General features: G+C 37.7%; 1 pseudogene; it reads right to left on the bottom strand.

Annotated features, from left to right (window-relative positions):
• Positions 1-10,514: 10,514 nt before the first annotated feature.
• On the bottom strand, positions 10,515-11,178 carry LOC100726860 (BCL2/adenovirus E1B 19 kDa protein-interacting protein 3-like; annotated as a pseudogene).
• Positions 11,179-19,584: the final 8,406 nt, after the last annotated feature.

The raw sequence follows: 19,584 nt of genomic DNA, 5'->3' as shown, positions 1-19,584 counted from the left end.
CATTTAGAAAAAGAACACATTTATATGGGCATTTTAAAATGCGAAAGTCTAAAAAATCGTGTGCACATCTAAAAATACAATCAGATAATTTTGACTATATTGAAAAGCTCTATTTCTGCGTTTACAAGAAGACAACGCTGAATTGTTTTGTGAAGAGAAAACTTTTAGATTGTGAATTGCTGTGCCTTAAATTAGACATTTTCTTGGTTCAGATTCTGTGTGTATTTGATAATGAGGCACACTGACATGTTTTTGGAAACAGCAATAAAGTCTTCTTTTGAAAATGAAAGTAAAAATGTGAAAAAGAATTTACCTGCGTTTACATTATATTGAAAAGACAGTTCTTAAGATACTTTTGTTCAGGGTCTTCAACATAAAGCCTCATTGGTGCTTACACGTAAGAGCCAGAGCGTTGAAGATGTCTTCATTAGTCTTGAAAGACTTTCATAAGTAACTCAGCATCAACTCTCTCCACACACCTCTGCCTTTCTTTTGTGCTTTAATACGCAGCTCTGCTAAGGAAGTAAGTTAATAATTTTGTAAATAATTACTGTAGGGGGAACAAAGGGAAATGAAAGAACAGGAAAGGAAGGAAAGGCATTAAGTAAGAAAAAATTCACACAGTTGAAAAAGATATCAATCTGGCTAAAGGTTCAGGGCTCAAAATTCTCTTTCCAGCCAGGGTTGGAGTGGGTGGAAGGAAATGGCAGTCAGTCCTAGCAGAGCACTTGGGGAGAAGAATTTCTCTTCATGTGGTGTAGCTTTTCAGTAGACTTTTCTTGCTTTGGGATGTTTAATTGAGAAGTACTAAAAATTCACTTCCTGTTTTTAGTCTTGCAATCTAGAGAACAGCAAAAGAAATTCAGAGAACAGTAAGAGGCAAAATAACTTGGGAAGAGCAACCTACTTTGTTTTCTTCTTAAAGTATTCTTGTTTTATTGAGGGGCCAATGTTTGAACTGACCCAATTACCATTTGTGTGATTTTATCACCCTTGCTAACAATATTTAATCTCTTCTATGGACATTTTCCATCTGTACCTAATTTTCCCCTTGAACCAGTCCTTGAATTTATAACACTGGCTACCTGCTCCACGATGCAAAATAACTTGTATCAAGTTTAACTGTAAAACATACAGAAAACCTTTCAGATTTGTCTGCATTTGCTACTGGGTACTGTAAATATGACTAAATGTAGTCTAAAAATATGCTGAAGATCATATAGTCTCTACATTTTTAATTATTTTATATCAAATAGATACATAAACTTACAGTGTGTCATTACCAGATTTTGTTCTTGTAAAGTCTGAACTGTAATTTCCAGTCTTGAATATGGAAAACTTCTCTGCAAGTTATTTCTCATATCTATGAAAAATATAGCAAAATGCAGGGAAATGTGATGACTTAGGGATTTGATGACTTTTTTGTGCTGAATCTAAACCGAGATGAATGGCAGAGAAATCAAATGAAGGCCAAAAAACAAGTAGAGAAAATGGAAAATGCTTGTACTTACACTTGAATTTGCTGTACTGGCTCCTTTCTAAAACTATATTTTAGCAAGTTATTGTGGCAGAGCTTTCTTTTTACATCTGGGAATTTTAGTGTGAATTTTTACTCAATTAGTGCTACTCTTTTCTCAACTTGATATCTTGGATTTATCCAGTGTTATCTTTTTAAGGGCAAGAGAATTTCCATTCACTGGTTCCCACAGAAGTACACTTTGATATTTTAAAAATTTTCTTTTAAAAAGAATGAAACCACAAAATCCATCAAAACAAAGCAGTGTAAGAGATACAGGACTTCAAAACATTACAGAATCATCAATAGTTACCATAATGCCTTTTGATGTTTTCAAAATAGCTGAAGATAACTTCAGACATAGTAAAAACCAAACAGAACAGAACAGAACAGAATAAAAACAATAAACACAAAACAATGAATGCAATAAAGAACTTCAAGCCAATAGTGAATCCAAAATTGCTACCATAATATTTTTTGCTATCTTTGAAATAGCTGCTCCAGCCATCAGATTTGACATAATCAAACAAAACAAAAGAAGATAAAACCCAACACAATCAAACAATGGAAATGATATAGGATTTCCAAAACAAGACCATAGGGAACCAACAACTGCAAACCTCAGGAGGAGATCGGGCCTCTCTAGATGCCACACTGCATACCACTGTCCTCTGAACCTATGATCAGACCTCTGGCCCTAGACCTGCAGTGTTGGTGGACACCAAAGCACCACAGGCATCCAGCTGCATTTCACCTCCACAGCTGTCATCATTGCCTGTATTTAAAAAAATTTTTTTTTGTCTTTTTCATTTTTATCAGTACCAGGGATCGAACTCACAACTGCACACTTGCAAGGCAGGTGCTTATGCCGCTGAGCGAAATCCCCAGCCCCTATAGCCTGTACTTTTCTGGATAAGCTGGTCACTTATAGGGGGTGTTAGTACTTGTTTGCCAGCCCGCACTCAGGAAGGGTCTGTCTGTTTCAGTCCAGTGGTGGCCCACACATGGTGCTTGTTCCTAGACTGGACTTGCTTTCTGGTGTGGCCTTCTTTCTACCTCTGGTCTACAAAGGTCCACTTTGGTATTTTGAAGGAGCTTGTGTTACAGGACTATCTTATGATGTGCTTCTCCTTCCAATGTATTTTAATTGTAAAGCTAGGGTAAAAATCAAATTCTAGGAGCACTTTTATGGAGTGAAGATTTTTTTTTTTTGGTACTGGGAATTGAACTGAAGACCTCATGCTTGCCAGGCAGGTGCTGTGCCACTGAGTTATATCACTGGCGCCAAGGAAGGAATATTTGAAGAGAAGAAAACCTCAAGGCTACAAATAGGAATGGTGATGATTTAAAAAATTATTTCATTCATTCATTTATCCATTCATTATGCAAATAATTATTTAAATTTTTAATTTTTTTATTTTAAAGGGAATAAAACAATATACTCAAATAGAACAAAACAAAACAGTGAGAACAACATTGGCTTTCAAAAACAAGACAAAAGGAAATTCTCCATAGTTGCTATATTGCACATTGTTATCCTCTCAGCCAATACTCAGGCTATTGGCTTTAGGCCCACAGAGTCACTCAAACAATGTATGTATCACATTGTTTTTTGTTTCAGTTGGTATCATCTCATCCTGTGTTCCTCCAAATCAGCAGGTTATCTCCTAGTCCACATGCTGCCTGTCTTGTGGGAGGGTTACAGGTTGGCTTCTTGGTTTTTCCACTGGCCCATCACTGCCACTGGTTCACACGAGGGTGCAAGTTGGCTTCTTGGTTCTCCTCCCAGTCGGAGATTGTCACTGGCCCATGGAAGAGTGGGGGTTGTTTTCTTGGCAGGTAATTATTATTTATTTTATTCCAGGCATTGTGTTAGGTGCTGGGAATAAAACTGTGGCTGGTAAAATGACACTTTCTATCTTTTATGAGGTTTAATATCTAACAAGGATGTCAAACATTTAATCAAGTAATAGCATAAAGTGCACAAGACTTAAAATAGACAAGGTGGCTATATAGTTTAGCATCAAAACAGACAAAAAGATTTTGATAGTTAAACTGGATTATCAACTTGGCGACTTGAGAGCTGCCTAGTGGGTTAATGGAGAACACCTCCTGGGGTGCATCATGGAAGCATGACCTTGGGTCTATATGTGGTTTCTTTTCTCTTTATCTCTGGCATCCCTTACCCTACTTAGCTTCCCAGCCACCATGAACTAAGCAGCTTTGCTCTGCTGCTGTGATGTTCCTCTTTTAGTGTCAAACCACTATGGGATGACTCTTCTGAAACTGTGAGGTATATTGAATTTCTCCTCCTCTAAGTTATGTGTGTTGAGAATTTTGTCCCCGCAATGGCAGAGCTGACCAACACAAGTGAAAAGGGGAGTTCTTAGTAACGATGCTGTGCTAACAGGTTTAAACTGAGATCACCCCGAGGAAACTGGGTCGTGTCTAGCTTTAGGGTTAAGAGATTTAGATGTAGTAGAGGCAGTATAGGACTGTGTATGAAGAACCATATGTATGTATTTTGAGAAGGTTTTCAGGAAGAAACTGTTTAGTCTGTTATTTATGCAACTACTTATTCAAGTGGTTCCTTCTTGCTGCTTCCTAATGATGACAAATCTTGGAGACAAAATGCTGTTTTGTTTTATACCATTTGAAAGCGAGGTTTCTTTTACATCAATAACTCACCCCAAGTATGAAAATACAAAAACATTGGCATGCTCTTTCACATGTTCTTTGACTAGTTTCCAAGGCCTTCCATTGAATTCTGGGAGGAAGGCTCACCGACCTTATAACTCTTGTATCCTGCATGCCAAAAACCAGTATTGTGGGGACAATGCCAAGGTCTTCTGTCACTGGAATCAATAGTCATATCCTTTGGGACCATGACTGCAGCAGCCTGTGAGTGCCTAGATGGGCAAGTTGAGTGAAATAAATCCTTTGGAATAAATTACCTAGGAGACCAACTACCAATTACTTTTCCTTGGCAGGAGTCCAAAGGAATCTTTTTAAATGAGAGGTTTATAATTCGTTATCCTTGAGCCAGTGATGGGTGGGATCTTTGCTGATTTCTGAGATGCCCTTAAAGTATCTTTCTTCTTGTTCTTGTACTAAGAGCTTTAGTTTCTTTATAATGGTAGAAATCTCTTTGGCAACCACACCTTCTTTGACCCCAACTTTATACGTGGCTCCTTTTGGACCATAGTTCAAGTTTTCAAATTGTTTTGCTCTGCTTAGTGCTCCCAATTCTCCCTATAAATCTGGTTAAAAGCAACTGTAAGTAACCATGTCAAAGCCTAAACACTGGACTGCCTTGAAATTTCCTCATTAGATGTGTAAGTCCAGTGCCTTTAATATCTGTCCTGTAAGCCTCAGGATATGTGCAAAATGTAGACACATTTTTTTTTTTTTTTGGTCATAGTGTAACACACATAGTGTCTAGTCCAATTGGCAATGGAGCTCTTGTTCCCAAGTTAAACTTCCTCAGCCTGGTGTTTACTGTCCACATTACTATCAAGATTCTTCTACAATCCAAATAAAATCACCCATCCATACCTGCTTTAACGCACAGGGCTTCTCTAACTTTCATCTCCAAACCTTTCCAAAGTCCTTTAGCTCCAAAGGACTGTAAAGCACATGGGTATAAGCACAACAATGACTCTACTTCTCTGGTATTTATTTTCTGTTTTAGTTTTTCTATTGCTGAGTGACAATACCCAATAACCACCACAACAAGAGAAGAAGAAGTATAATTCGGGATTTCTGGAGATTCTGTCTCTGGTCAGCTAACTCCAAAGTAGAGACATCATGGCAGAAGGGCATGGCAGTGAACTGATGCTTAGTTCATGGTGGCTGGGGAGCAGAGGAGGGGAACAGTGCCAGAGAAGGAAGTAGCAGGTGAACAGATACAGATTCCAATGTCATGCCTTTGATCCACCTAACATATTCAGAGGTGTGCTTTACTAATTCCCTGGGTAAATCCCAATCCAATCAAGTTGACAGTCTGCCTTATTCATCACAATGTTATAAATGTTATAAAAATCATTTATAAACTGTGTGAAAATATGTTGAAAGATTCTTGCCCTAGAATAAATTACTATATGGTTATGGCGATTATGGCGGTGGTTTAATGTGGCTGAAGGCCAAAGTGAGAACACCTACCACTTCCTGCTTCTTCCTCAGCCTTAATTGCAGCTCCCCTTCCTGTTTGTCCGTGAAGAAAATTCCAGTCAGCTCCTCTCACCTCATCAATGCCAGCCCTAAGCACCAGCCCAGGTCAGAGGTTATATGTATACCCCATGCCTCACATTCCTGTAGAGGAAGCCAGACCGTCTATGGTCATGGACTCCTCTCCACGTCTTTGGAATAAAGGCTATTTTTTACTTTATATTCTCTATTTTATTGCACCAAATACTCTTTCATAATCGTGTGGTGACTAGGATGGCAGAGTACTTTAGCTCCTAAAATTCCCCCCTGTCGGGGCTCTCCTGCCTAAGAACCACCTTTCTTTTCTGCTGGGACTGTTTACTTGCTGCCACTAATCCGCATGCAACAGCGACCTTCCTCACTGAACACAAGTGAGCTACCATCTGGGGTTCTCTGTTTCTGTTCCTGGTTCACAAGCTTGCGTCAGAGAACCTATCCTGCCATCCCTGAACAGGAATATCAGTTTTCATGCTCCTTAGTCTTCACAGCCTGAGGCAAAACTGTTATTTTTGTTCCCTGGGACACTGCCCTATACTCTTTGGTGATTGGCCGAGAAAAATGAGTGTTAGGACTTTCCATGTCACACTTTCAAAACTGGTGGTGACCTCTTTTGATAGGTGTGACCCAGGACAGCTTCCATGTTCCTTGGGGGTGGGGAGCTAAAGCTCTTATGTCCTGAGGCAAAGTTGTTCTCAGCTCACTTATAATTCAATCATGGGGCCACTTCCTGTCCCCCGAAAAACACACCTCTGGGCTGCCTGGTTCATAACCTTGGTGCTCTTGGCCTCTAAAAGGCTATAAAAAGAAAAAAGCTGATCTTTTATTTATGCTTTTGTCACAATGGTGGCAAGTTGGCAGAACCCTTCATTTTTAGGCCTTTTTCACTCTAAGGGTGTGTCCTTCTCTCACTCTGTCTTCTGTGATGGCCCAAATACTTCTGGCTTGCTCTGCTCCACCAGGAACTCTCCTTCCTCCCCACTGGACCCCTTTAGATGATGCAGCTCCTGTCTTTATGGCTCTTCCCTGCTATCTCTCATACCAAATCCCACAGCTTTCTCAGCCAGAGATTTCTTTGCCCCCTGCACTGTTCTCTCCCCATTCCTCACCCACAACAGCCTCCCTCACCCACAGCAGCCTCTAAACTTTGCCTTAGTTTCTCTCCCCATTGAAGTTCTGAGGAAGACTGGGTAGGGGCCACTCCATTTTAGTTGTAGTCCTTGGGATGATTTTCTGTAACAGGACTTTAGTAACTATGTCTGCAGTCTCCCTGGTTGTCTTAAATATGATAGTGGCCTGTCTCCACATAGCACCTTGTGTCTTTGTTTTTCCAGCCTAAGATGCAGACATTCACCAATGATAAAGCTGTCCTGGCTGAACACTTGGTACCAGCTTCCACATGGGCCTCAACCGTCACCCTGTCAACCTTCCTAAACCCCCTTTCAGCAGGAAGTAGTAAGAGAGACACTTCACCCTTTTCCTAACAATACAAAGACAGGAATAAAAAGTTCTTGCCCTAGAATAAATTATTGTACAGTTATGGTGGTGGTCTAATGTGGTGGAAGGCCAAAGCGAGAAAATCTACCACTTCCTGCTTCTTCCTCAGCCTTAATTGCAACTCCCCTTCCTGTTTGTGCATAAGGAAAATTCCAATCATTAATGCCCACCCTAAGTGCCAACCCCGGCCAGAGGTTGTATGTATATTCCATACCCCATGTTCCAGTAGAGGAAACCAGACTGTCTATGGTCATGGACTCCTTTCCATGTCCTTGGAATAAAAGGCTATTTTTTACTTTACATTGTGTCTTTTATCCCACTGAAAATTCTTTCATATGTTTTTATTATTTTATGTGTAAAGAGTAGGATTGCTAAGTTATACTGTAATTTTCAGAAACTATCAAACTGTTTTCCATAGTGGCTGGATAAATTTACATTCCCACCAACAATGTATAAAAGTCCAAATTTCTCTGTATCCTAAACAATACTTGCCTAGCAGATGTAATGTGAACATGGCTTGACTTGCATTTTTCTAATAGCTAATTATGCTTATAATTGAATGTATGTATTGATCAATTAGTACATCTACTTTGGAAAACTGTTGAGATACATTACTCAGTATTTGTTCTTTACTCTAGATATGAATAAGTATTTATATTAGTTCTGTATTCTAATGCAAATAATTCTTCATGTATATGATTTTAAAATACTTTCATTTTAAAATACTTTCAATACTTTTTAAAAATACTTTATACTAGGATATAATCTAGAAAGTATTTTAAAAATTTAAAACACTTTCTAGATTATATCTTTTCTAGTACAAATGTTTTTGATTATGATGATTTTATAATCTTTTTATTAATTTTTTTGTATATATTTTTGGTTTTGCTAAGCAGCCAGGATTAAATTCAAGGTTACAAAGATTTACACTGTGTTTACTTCAAGAGTTTTAACACTTTCAGTTAAGAATGTTACTATATTCTTTCAAGTGAGACATATCTAGAATATAAGAACATAGAAAAATTGGGGAATGTGTTACTATATAATAACAAAAAATTCACCTGAAGAGCATAGCAAATATATTCTCCTATGCAATTAAAATATATCACAGAATATATAAAACAAATATTCCAAGAATCTAATAATTTTTTTGGAGGCAGGATCTCACTATGCAGTTCAGGTTGGCCATGAGCTCACTTCGTAGACCAGGCTGGTCTTGAACTTGCAACGATTCTCCTAAGTGCTGGGATTACAGGCATGCACCACCATGCCCAGCTCTAATAATTTTCTAATTTACTACCATATAAAGTAGCTAAAAAATACCAAGCAATTTTCAACCTTATTCTAATAAACAATGAACGTTATAGAGTATTGATAAACTTTTGAACAATTGTTATAAGCTTGTTTGTGGATTGTTCTTTTTACCAATATGTAGTATTGATATGGCTACCATAATATATCTTGCATAATATATTCTTGAAATAGATGCTCATGCCATTGGATATAACAAAATCAAACAAAGCAAAAGAGAATAAAACCCAACCCTAAAATACAATAAAAACAATGTAGGACTTCAAAGCAAGGCAATAGGGAATCAAAAGTGGCCACCACCCTCAGAAAGGGCCCCCCCAACCCGCCCCCAGATGCCACACTATGCAGTGCTATCCTTCAAACAGATATCAGGTCAGTGAAACACCAAAACACTACAAGCATCTACTTGCATTTCACCCCAACAGCTATCACTGAAGCCTTTGGTTCTTTCAATCAGCCTGTCACTTACAGAGGGTGAGGAGACTGTTTCCCAGCCCGTGTGCTGGAAGGGGCTGGGGCCTGCTGTCCCCACAGCAGCAGAGGCCTGTGTATGGTGCTGCTCTGTAGGGAGGGCTTGCTTCTTGGTAGGGCCTTGTTCTCCCCCCACCCACAGTCCACAAATGGCACTGATCCTTGGGGAGAGGTTTGGGTCTGGCTGTTCCCATGCCAGTGTCCTGCCTTTTCTTTCTTGAGTCCCATAACTCTGTCTTTCTCCAAATATCAAGAGTTTTAGATTTAGTTCTTGCATTTAGTTTATAGTTGATTTGAATTTTGTATATAGATTGAGATAGTAATCCATTTTCATTCCTCAGCATATAGATATTGACTTGTCCTAGCACCATTTATTGAAAAATTATTTTTCCCCATTGAATATCTTGGCACCTTTGCTGAAAATCAACTGACCATACAGAAAGAAGTCTGTTTTTGAACTTTTAATTCTAGAAGTCTATCTATCATATACCAGTATCATACTTTTTTTTCTAAAGTTAAAATATTACATTTATTTTAATATACCTGAATTAAGGGAAAGGTGAAACAAATACAGTATAATATACACAGTGTATCAAAGATGCAGCCGTTCTAACAATGATGCTGCAGAAAAAATACAGAACAACATACTAGGGAGCATGCATGGTTTAATTAAGAAATTTTCATGATACTCAGTTTAACTCTATATCGGTACAATAATCCCCAAAGGATTTGGAAATAATTTATTTTTTCTGTTTCCAGTCTTCTAAAGTAACACAGATTTGCTTACAAAAAAGCTAACTCTAAAAGTACACAAAAGTTGAGCACAAATAATAGGATTCAATCCAGCTATCCAGTGTAATGAAGGTAAATGATACTGAGTAGGTGCCTTTGTCAGAAACTGACCACTCAAAGTGACCAGATGGAGTCCTCTCACTGAACATGCAACAACTGCTTGGTGTACCAACTATAGTGCAATTTGTAATTGTATCTTGTTTCCTATTTATTACTTAAGAATAACTTGTACAGTTAAGTGGTCTTTAGAGACAATCTGCATGCATCTAAATTAAACATATTCTACAACAGTGTAATTATAAGGCCGCGATATTTCTTTTGCGCAAACTTCTTAATGTAGTGATTTTAATATCAATGTTATCCACTCTGAAATATAGTGCTTTAGCTGAATTAAGGTTAAACATTATAAAATACTACATGCATCATTACTAGTATATTCAAAATTGTTTATACTACTTATGTATAAGATCCAAAGAAAACTTACTAATATATTTTTAAAGTAGATGTCAGTTTTCCATGCTTATTAATTGATCCTGTAAGTATAATTATAGATCAGCATGATTTTAGTGCCTCTTCTTTCACTTTACCACTCAGGAATGCAGCGTTACAGAACAAATAGACAACTGGGGCAGCCACCCAAGGATCATGAGAGCTTTCAGGTTAGCCGTCACAAGCTCAGATACAAATCCCTACTTGTGTGAACGAAGCTGCACCCAATTCTTCATCAAAAAGTGCTGCTGGAGGTTGTCAGATGCCTTCTAATGCAGATCCCCAATCCAGGGGTTAGTAAACGAGACAGCAGCAGAGACAAAGAAAAACCTTAAAACCTTTAGAGATTCTGCTGAGAAAATGCCCCCTTTCTTTGCAACGCTCATGTTTCTCACGCTAAGGGTAGATGTGACTTCTGTTGTTTAATGAGGAACTTCCTAAGGGGTTTACTTTCTGATCAGCTTCACCACTTGCATATCCAATGTGAGTTTTTCTTTAAGATGGTTTCAACTTCTTTCCTTCCCTCAATATAATATTTCTCTCATTGAGAGCTGCTGTTTTTTTTTTTTTTTCCTCCAATGCTAAGTGTATCTGTTTCAAAAGCTCTGTAAGCATCTTTAGGTGTCTGTGAGCTAGGTGGGCTGTCACAGGGAGAACTCTAAGAGCTATTCCATCCAGAATAGCTGGGCGTCTAGCAGCATTTCCCCCATGTCACCATTATGAACAGAAACTGAGGCTGGAACATTGCTCCCATTCTCACTATTGCTGAAGAGCAGTTCTACCTGGGAGCCCTGCAGGTTCTGCCCCTGCAACCCAAGGGATCCTGCTCTGTGACATGGACCAGATGGTACCCGACCATGGGGTTCTGTGCCCAGCTGCAGCAGTACCTCAGAAGTCATACAGGAGCAGGCCCGCCGTGAGCCTGCAGCTCTACCTACACTTGCTTGATTGCTATAGCTTTAGTGTAAGTTTTGAAGTTAGAGAATGTGTATCCTTTTACTTTAAATCTTTTTCAAAAATTTTTAGATATTCTAAATCCCTTGACTTTTCCTTGGAATTTTGAGATCAGCTTAGCATTTTCTGCGAAGAAGCCCACTGTGACTTAGATAGGGATTGTGGTGAATCTATAGATCAAGTTAGATAATAATATTAATTTTTCCTATCCATGAACATGAGATATCTTTCTTTCTTTCTTTCTTTCTTTTTTTTTTTATCAGTACCAGGGATCAAACTCACAACTGCCTGCTTGCAAGGCAGGTGCTTATGCCATTGAGCTAAATCCCCAGCCCCTGGGATATCTTTCTATTTATTGTAGTATATATTAATTTCTTTCAATGTTTTTGTAGTTTTTTGGAATATCAGTTTTCTGTTACAACTTTTGAGAACTTCTCTTATTAAATGTTCTAAGTATTTTATTATTTAATGCTATTGTAAATGGAATTGTTTATTTTAGTTTCAAATTGTTCATTATAACTATATAGGCATACAATTAATTTATGTATAATTACCTTGTATTCTATAATCTTACTGGATTCATTTATGTGCTCTGTTTTTCTTTTTAGTAGATTAGTCAGGATTTTGTGTATACATTACCTTATCCTCTGCAAATAAAGATAGCTTCACTGTTTCCTTTCTAATTTGGATGCCCTGATAAGCATTTCTTGTAGACCATTCAACACAAGTGGCAACACTGGACATTTTTGTCTTGTTTCTGACCTGAAAGAAAAGAACATTCATTCCTTTTAGCATTAAGTATGATGTTAGCTCTGAAATGGATATAAATTTTCTTTGTTAGATTGAATAAAATATTTCCATTCATTCTTAGTTTATTGAATGTTTTTATCACCAAAGGATACTGCATTTTATCCTTTTCTGTATATTTTTAGATAATCATGTGGGTTTAGTCCTTTCTTTATTGACTAGGTATATTATGTGAATTGACTTTCAGATCTTAACTAACTTTATATTCCTAATACAGTGTTAACTTTGGCATGTTGTACAGTTTTTTGACATGTTGCTTGATTTAGTTTGCTACTGTTTTGCTGAGAATTTTGTATTTATGTACCAAAAGACACTGGTCTGTAGTTTTCTTTCTATGAGGACTTCATTTAATTTTGGTATCAGAAAGAAAAAGAAAGGAATTTCTGGGGCTCAGATATGGTACCCCAAAATATAATATCTTGGCAATTATGAAAGCTACAGAAGCCAGAAGATTACACTGACCTCTTTTTCTTCCCTCAAAAGATGCTCCTGAAGGAGTTGTGTGACTTGCCTTGCCTGAATGATGGTCACATGACTCTTATTTCAGAGGCATTGTGTCTTTTATCTGTAGGCCAAGAGGAATCCAAATGAGCATGGCTAAGCCCCTTCCTTATCCCAGTTTATTACCCTTAAGTCACATTCCTTGTTTATTAGTTATTCTATGTGACTGAAAATTCTTTGTGGAAACTAAGTATACAAAGGTACAGTTTTCCCTGTGTCTTTGGATCCTCATTTCTGAAAGCTTCCATGTTGTGTAAATCTCTGGTTAAGTACATTTGCCATGCTTTCCTTTTGTTAATTGGTCTTTTGTTGTAAGAAAGTTAGCCATGCACCTTACAATGGGTGAAGAAAAGGTAGGTTTTTTCCCCCTACTAAATACATTTATTTCAACCACCTGGGATTACATTTTAGCAAGAAGAAAGAAAGAAAAAGAAACAGATTTGGCTATAAATATGTTGGCATGATGAAAATATGTTAGATCATTTAAAAATTACTTCTAAAAGATGATAATCAGAGCTTTTGAAGAAGTGTGCTACACTCTCAGATTCACAAATTGGCATTAGAAGAAACCTTTCATATCATTTAACTCACTTTTTATATTTTTAAAGACACAAAAGAGAAAAAAATGATTCTAAACGAGCTTTCAATAAGAAGTACTAGACGTATAGACAGTTTCCCTCAAGATCTGTAAATTCTGATGCCAATAGAGATATTGTACCTAATCACTGTTGTGATTGTTTCTAATATAACTGAACAGTGTTAGTCTAAGGGAAAAAAGGCAGCTATGGTGGAAAAATATCAAAAATGTAGCAGAGTAAAAGATGAGATTTGAGATTAGAGTTCCCACAAGGACTTGTAACAATGACCACCTCATATCTCAAAATGCTTGAATTTAATTCTAAGAATTGTTCTTACCAGCTTAAGTAAAGGAGATATTAAACCATCTCAATACCAACCTGGGTCTCAAGGCAAATTACCAAGTGATTCATTGCTCTTTAGAGATGAATGGAACAAGGGATAAAATAAAAATTAAAGAGGTTGATGATTGCTTAGGAAAGTGTGACATTTTGTTCATGAGTTTTAAAATGTTAACAAATGGATTATGATCTTCTTTGTTAACTTCTGTGCCCCACAGGTGACCGTAAGTACTAAGATAGAACTTGTGTCCAACAAAAGGGAGTCTATTTAACATAGATCTTATAAATAAGCTGAAGAAGAAACTTAACTATGAATTGCTTTAAACCTGGGGAAAAAGAAAACTATTGTGCCTAAACCTTCAGCTTTGTTCTTTAGTGAACATAAACATAATCCTACACAGGGGAGCAGAAGATGTGATAAAGCACCAAAGAAAACAGGAAGTCTGGAGAGCCTGGGAGGTGATTAGCGATTACAGTATTTGTCTTTCAGGAGACTTCCGGGGTAAATACAAAGCCCTGGGTTTCACACACATCACTACCTAGTCTGGTCAGCTTCTAGCTGAGCCGCCTAAGCTGAAAGAGGAGGTGTTAGACAGCTCAGTGCTGATAGGTTTTGTTGCTGTATCTTGGAGTTTGGGGCTCAGGAGGACCAAGAAGTCTTTTTAGATGCAGGCCAAACAGGCCTCAGGAATCCTCTGGGGTTATCTCACTCTCCCTGAGAACCTCTCGCTGTGTCTGCAATGCAGCTAAAGTGATAGGGACCTAGAAAGCAAAACTCTCTTCACAATGCATTCAGTTGAGTCAATACTGTGGGTGTAAAGAAGTGGTAAGAGGCATAGGAAGGACTATGCAGACTCCAGTCACTTCGGAATAACTCTGAGGATGGGGGCAAGTGTCTGAAGCTCATTCAACATCAGCTTCCTGATTCGAAATAAAATTGCTTCTGCCTTATAGGATTGTTGTGAAACTCTTCATGTGAAGAATACATTATGGCTGAGCCAGGAACTAGAGATAGGCTGACACTGATGCCCCAGACATTTAGAATGGCCTGATCCTCTAAAGAGACAGCTTGTTGCCACTTAATCATGCAACACATAAAGCTTGAATTTGTTGGGAGAGAATCAGTAGAAATAAGTTTTTACTGTCTCCTGTTGGCATGTAGGCTGGTAGGAAGGTGAATTATCTCTATGGAAAGTAAAAGACAAAGGATTAACTGGCTGCAATGCAAATGTTTTCCAGTCTATGGTAAGAGCATTACTTGGGAGATAATGAATTGTCTCTCTATGGTTTTATCTCAGACTCAGAAAAAAAAAACAAGCAAAACAACCAAAAACAGAACCAGAAAACCAGGATCAGCCATCTTGAAGAAACAACTCAGCTCTCAGCAAGATGAATTCTATAAACCCATCTGTAGGAAGTTAGACAATGCCATAGCTGTGGAAATTTAATACAAGAGATTTTAACTGAGAAGCATTCTTCCTGGAGATGTAAAATGATTCAACAGAGCTATCCCTACTCCAGGCAGCTCAGTAAGCCTCTGATGAGTCCTCCTCACCCCATTGTGAAAGGGGGAGCTTTAAAGGCAAAGCCAAGTTATTTTAGATCAGGGGAAAGAGAACAAGCTTGAGCCCCTCAACTCTCCTTTTACTTTTTTTTCTTTTGATGGGAGATGGAGGTTATAAATTTGGGAAAAATGGGAATAAATTTGCTCAAATTCTGGTGTTGCTGTATTCAGATTGACCTGGGAGTTATTTTCATTGGTAGAGAAAATGGATACAGTGTTATATAGTTCACACAACATCTGCCTCAGTGTGACTAGAGAGTACTTAGTATGATACAGTCATTTCTATGTTGCTGTGTTTAGATGGAATGCCCCTTTCCAGTTTAACATAGACTTGGGGGTTGTATTTTTCTGAGTTCAGTCTTGGGAATAGAGTTCAGGGCATATATGAGGATTCTCTTAACTATTGCAGTGTATTCTAATAAATTCCTGAGTTTTGAGAATTCTCAGTTGTCTCAGATTAAGGCTCTTTTTTTTTGGTCTTTTTCATTTAACTCACGACTGCCTGCTTGCAAGGAAGCGCTTATGCCGCTGAGCTAAATCACCAGCCCCCAGATTAAGGCTCTTTTGCTGGAGAGAAAGACACAGCCTTGGGATTTCAGGAAATGATTTGAGGGTTGAGGACCAAATAGCTATTCAGCTGAGATCAATCTTACAGCTTTTGGACTAATGATTCTTAATCTTAGGAATTAAGATTATATAAAGGAGCATCCACTTATAATTCCGGGAAGCCACCTTTGATCTTGGAGAGACTGAGTTGAGAAGCCAGGGCTGAGTTAGCACAGTAGGAGATCCTCAATAGGAGATCTCAACCTTGAGAACACTGATCCAGGAAAGGTGAATGCAAAGGAGAATGAGGACAGAAAACATGCAATATCAGACACGGCACCAATAGACGTAAAGCGATATCTCCGGAGCCTCATAGACGAGTTCGAAAGTGAAGTATTTAACGACCTAAAGCAAGGTATAAGTAGAATAGTTACAGAAATGCTAAGCACCACCCAAGAAAAAAACAGATGGTGGAATGGAAAAACAGAAAAAAAGGGGAGAATTGTTTGATGGAGAAAATAGAGAAAACATAGAATATGTGAATCAGGTTCACAGAGATTACCAGGAAACTAAAAACTGTATTGAAAGCTGGCATAACAGCTTGAAAGAAACTAAGGATAGATTATCTGAACTGGAGGGAAGAATTGTAATGTGGAGCATGAAATGAAAAACTTCTTGGAAATAACAAGAAAACAAACAGCAATAATACAAAGGCTAGAAGATGATAAGAGGATCTATAACTTAAGAATTAAGAACATAAAAGAAGTAGGGACACAAACAAATGAATTACAAAGGCTATTCACAGAAATAATCCAGCAGAATTTCCCTAATTTAGCAAAAGGTAAAGATACTCAGATGTATGAAGCATACAGGACCCCAGCCACCTACAACCCAAACAGAGCTACACCCAGGCATATAATAATCAAAATTCCAGAAATCCAATATAAGAACAATATTGAAAGCTGTCAGAGACAAGAAACAGATCACTTACAAGGGAACACCCATCAGAATTACAGCAGACTTCTCGGCACAAACCATCAAATCACGAAGAGCATGGGGGGAAATAATTCAAGCTTTGAAAGATAATAACCTCCAGCCAAGATTGATATATCCTGCACAAATGTCCCTAGAAATTGATGGAAAAACAAGTGCTTCCAGGATAAAGAGGAACAAGGGGAATTTGCAACCACCAATTCAGCTCTATAGAGAATACTGCAGGACATTCTAAAAAAAGAAAAATACCAAGATTCCAGAAATAGTGGTAGAGAGGACACAATGAATGGAGCAGAAAGTGAAATGAAAAAGACAAACTGACAACAAACGACAGAAGAAGAGCTCAACAGAAATGAGGCAGAGAAGATTGGATGGTAGGAACAGTTATTTTGGAGAAAACAAGACATTATAATAGCTAGTGCTGATTCAATATCATCTTGTTTTGAAGCTCCATCAAGCTTTTATTCTTCTGTCTGCATTGGTCTTAACAGGTTGCATCTAATTGGATTTTATTATATGTGATAAAATAAGCAAAAACTTTTATAGACAAGGAGATTATACAAAAACTATTGCTCATTTTCTGATAGTTGGTTCTAAATACCCTGTTTTGCAGGTATTGAATGGTTTTACATTGTCTTGATATGTTTGGTGCTACAGTATATGAAGTTATACTCAAAGATTTCAAGGAAAGAGACACTAATGGTAACTACTTTTATGTCAGGATATCTTGTGGTGAAACTCTATTTTGCTTAAATGGTTATGCTTTGACCTGCGCTGTTTTGTTGTTATGCCCTCTTTTATCTCAATCTCCTTTTTAAAATTATTTACTTTTTTATTTTCATCTTTTTAATTAAGAGAAAAATAAAAATAGCAGGATACATTATAGTAACCCACTTTGATTTCCTATTAACTTGATTTGAAACCCTGTATTTCCCTCACCATCTTGTTTTGACTGATTTTCCCCTATTCTGCTTTGCTTAATAGTACCAAGTTTGAAAGTATAGGCAACAACTGTGCAGACAATAAGATTCATTATGACGCCCATTCTGGTTTGACTATTATCTTCTTTTAAAGTCCTGTAATGTCTCCAATGTTTTGGTTTTATTCTTTACTGCTTTGTTCAATTTTATTATAACTGATGATGTAGGCAATTCTTTTTAAGATAGCAAGAGGCAGTATGGTAACCATTGTTGAACACCTTGTATTTTGTTTTTACATTATCTATTATGTCCTTCCTTTTGATTTGACTGACTCTGTCCTGGTATGTCACATTTGGTTTTACTCTCTTCAAAAAAAAGTAATAAGAATTGTGGCAGTAATAAAACCGAAAATGTGTAATTGTCATTGTACAAAAGAGAGGAAAAGAAAGTGCTCTAAAGGACATAACTGCATGTATATTTAAGTGTATAAGATAGATAACCATATTACTGAGTTTTGTTGGATCACTGAACAAAACTGTTTGCAGTCTCACTGTTTGAAAGTCCACTTTATATGCTTTAATTTTGTAAGTTGAACAACTATTTCTAAGATGACAATATGTAACCTATTAACTATTGATTCCCTACTGTTTATTCTTTCTGAAATTCTGTATAACTTGTACCCATTTTCTGTTTTTTTTCTTTTTCTCCTTAAATAAAATTAAAAAAAACCCAAAAAGTCTCATGTTAGTGTGAAGAAGTGGGTTTGAGGATGCTGAATTCTGCTCTTCTGCCAAAGCCTTCAAGTAGGTGAGAATAAAGCAGTAGTGTCAGCAATCGGAGCAGAGTGAGTCAAGATGACATACTGTCAGGTAGGTCCTGTAAGAAACTAGAGGCAGGGCCTATTGCCAAATGGGTAAATTCCAAGCTATCCTTTATCCCACCTACCTTTACAATTGTTTTCTGCTCCCTGCCTAAAGGAGGAGGTAGATACACAAACAGTTGCCTGAATTCAGCATATGGCAGCTGGGTAGAAGGGGATGCACTGATTCAAGCCAGCTCCCTTCCACTGGCTGGCTGTGGGTTTTCCCACAAGGTTCTGCCTTCTCTGTGTCCAGCTTTGCCTCTCCATCACTCTCCAAATCCATGCAATCTTCCAGTCGCCCTCTAGCTCAAGAAAACTTTCAGATTTTGCTTTAAGGCCCATGCCTAGAATGGACAGGCCTAGGCCTTATTTATTAAATGAGTGATTTTCTCATGGACAGAGCAGATATGATTGTAGGACTCTAATAGAGTGATCAACCGATAAATGGTGGTAACACCCCCCAATAGAAAAAGAAGAGAAGAAATAAGTCACCCAGAATTGACATCTTAAAAATAGTGCAGTTATTTTAGTTCTAAATGGGCACCAAAAGGATTCTGATGGAGGCATAATTCATGCAAATCTATGCAAATTCAGGTACCAATTACACAGAAGAGGTTTGGGTGGCATTTGCAAAGACCAGCCATGTTCCAAGCTGTCACCTGCCAGCTTGCTTCTCTCTGGAGTCAGATTCAGACCAGATGGCCAGAATTAGCAAGGAAGACACCTCCTTCCTTGAACCTTCACCTTCAAGTCCAATTTAAGCATCTGTGACAGCTGACGTGCTGAGACTGCTTTGGTTAGCATTCAGGGTCGCTGGTAGTTACTGCAACAATACACTGATTCTGGAAATAAATAATCCCTAAACATGCACACTTTTCTAGGCCTTGCAAACAAAATGTCTACAAGATCTTTTGAAGTCCTTAGAATACAGCCTGTTTATATATTGCTAGGAAAACAGCAAAACAGTATTCCTCCCAAAATATGAGATAATATCTTTCTAAAGAGACAAATTACAAATGTGCATCTGTACTGACATACCACCAATGTATACTTCTCATTACCTTATGGTGGTGCTGAAGTAGAAGTGAAAGTAAGTAGAAAGAAGACAAGGAATCTAGATTTAAAAAAATTTAAAGCAAACCTGCAGCTTCTGGACGGAAAAACTACTCAAATCTTTTTCCCTTCCAGAAAACCTACTTTAAAAGAAATTGTTAAAGCTCTTAGAGACACAATAAACTTGT

Source organism: Cavia porcellus, unplaced genomic scaffold, assembly GCF_034190915.1.
Source record: "Cavia porcellus strain 051 isolate PalLab524CR breed Dunkin Hartley unplaced genomic scaffold, mCavPor4.1 scaffold_26, whole genome shotgun sequence".
In the NCBI taxonomy this organism is placed as follows: domain Eukaryota; kingdom Metazoa; phylum Chordata; class Mammalia; order Rodentia; family Caviidae; genus Cavia; species Cavia porcellus.
This window is presented reverse-complemented; position numbering and strand designations above follow the sequence as displayed.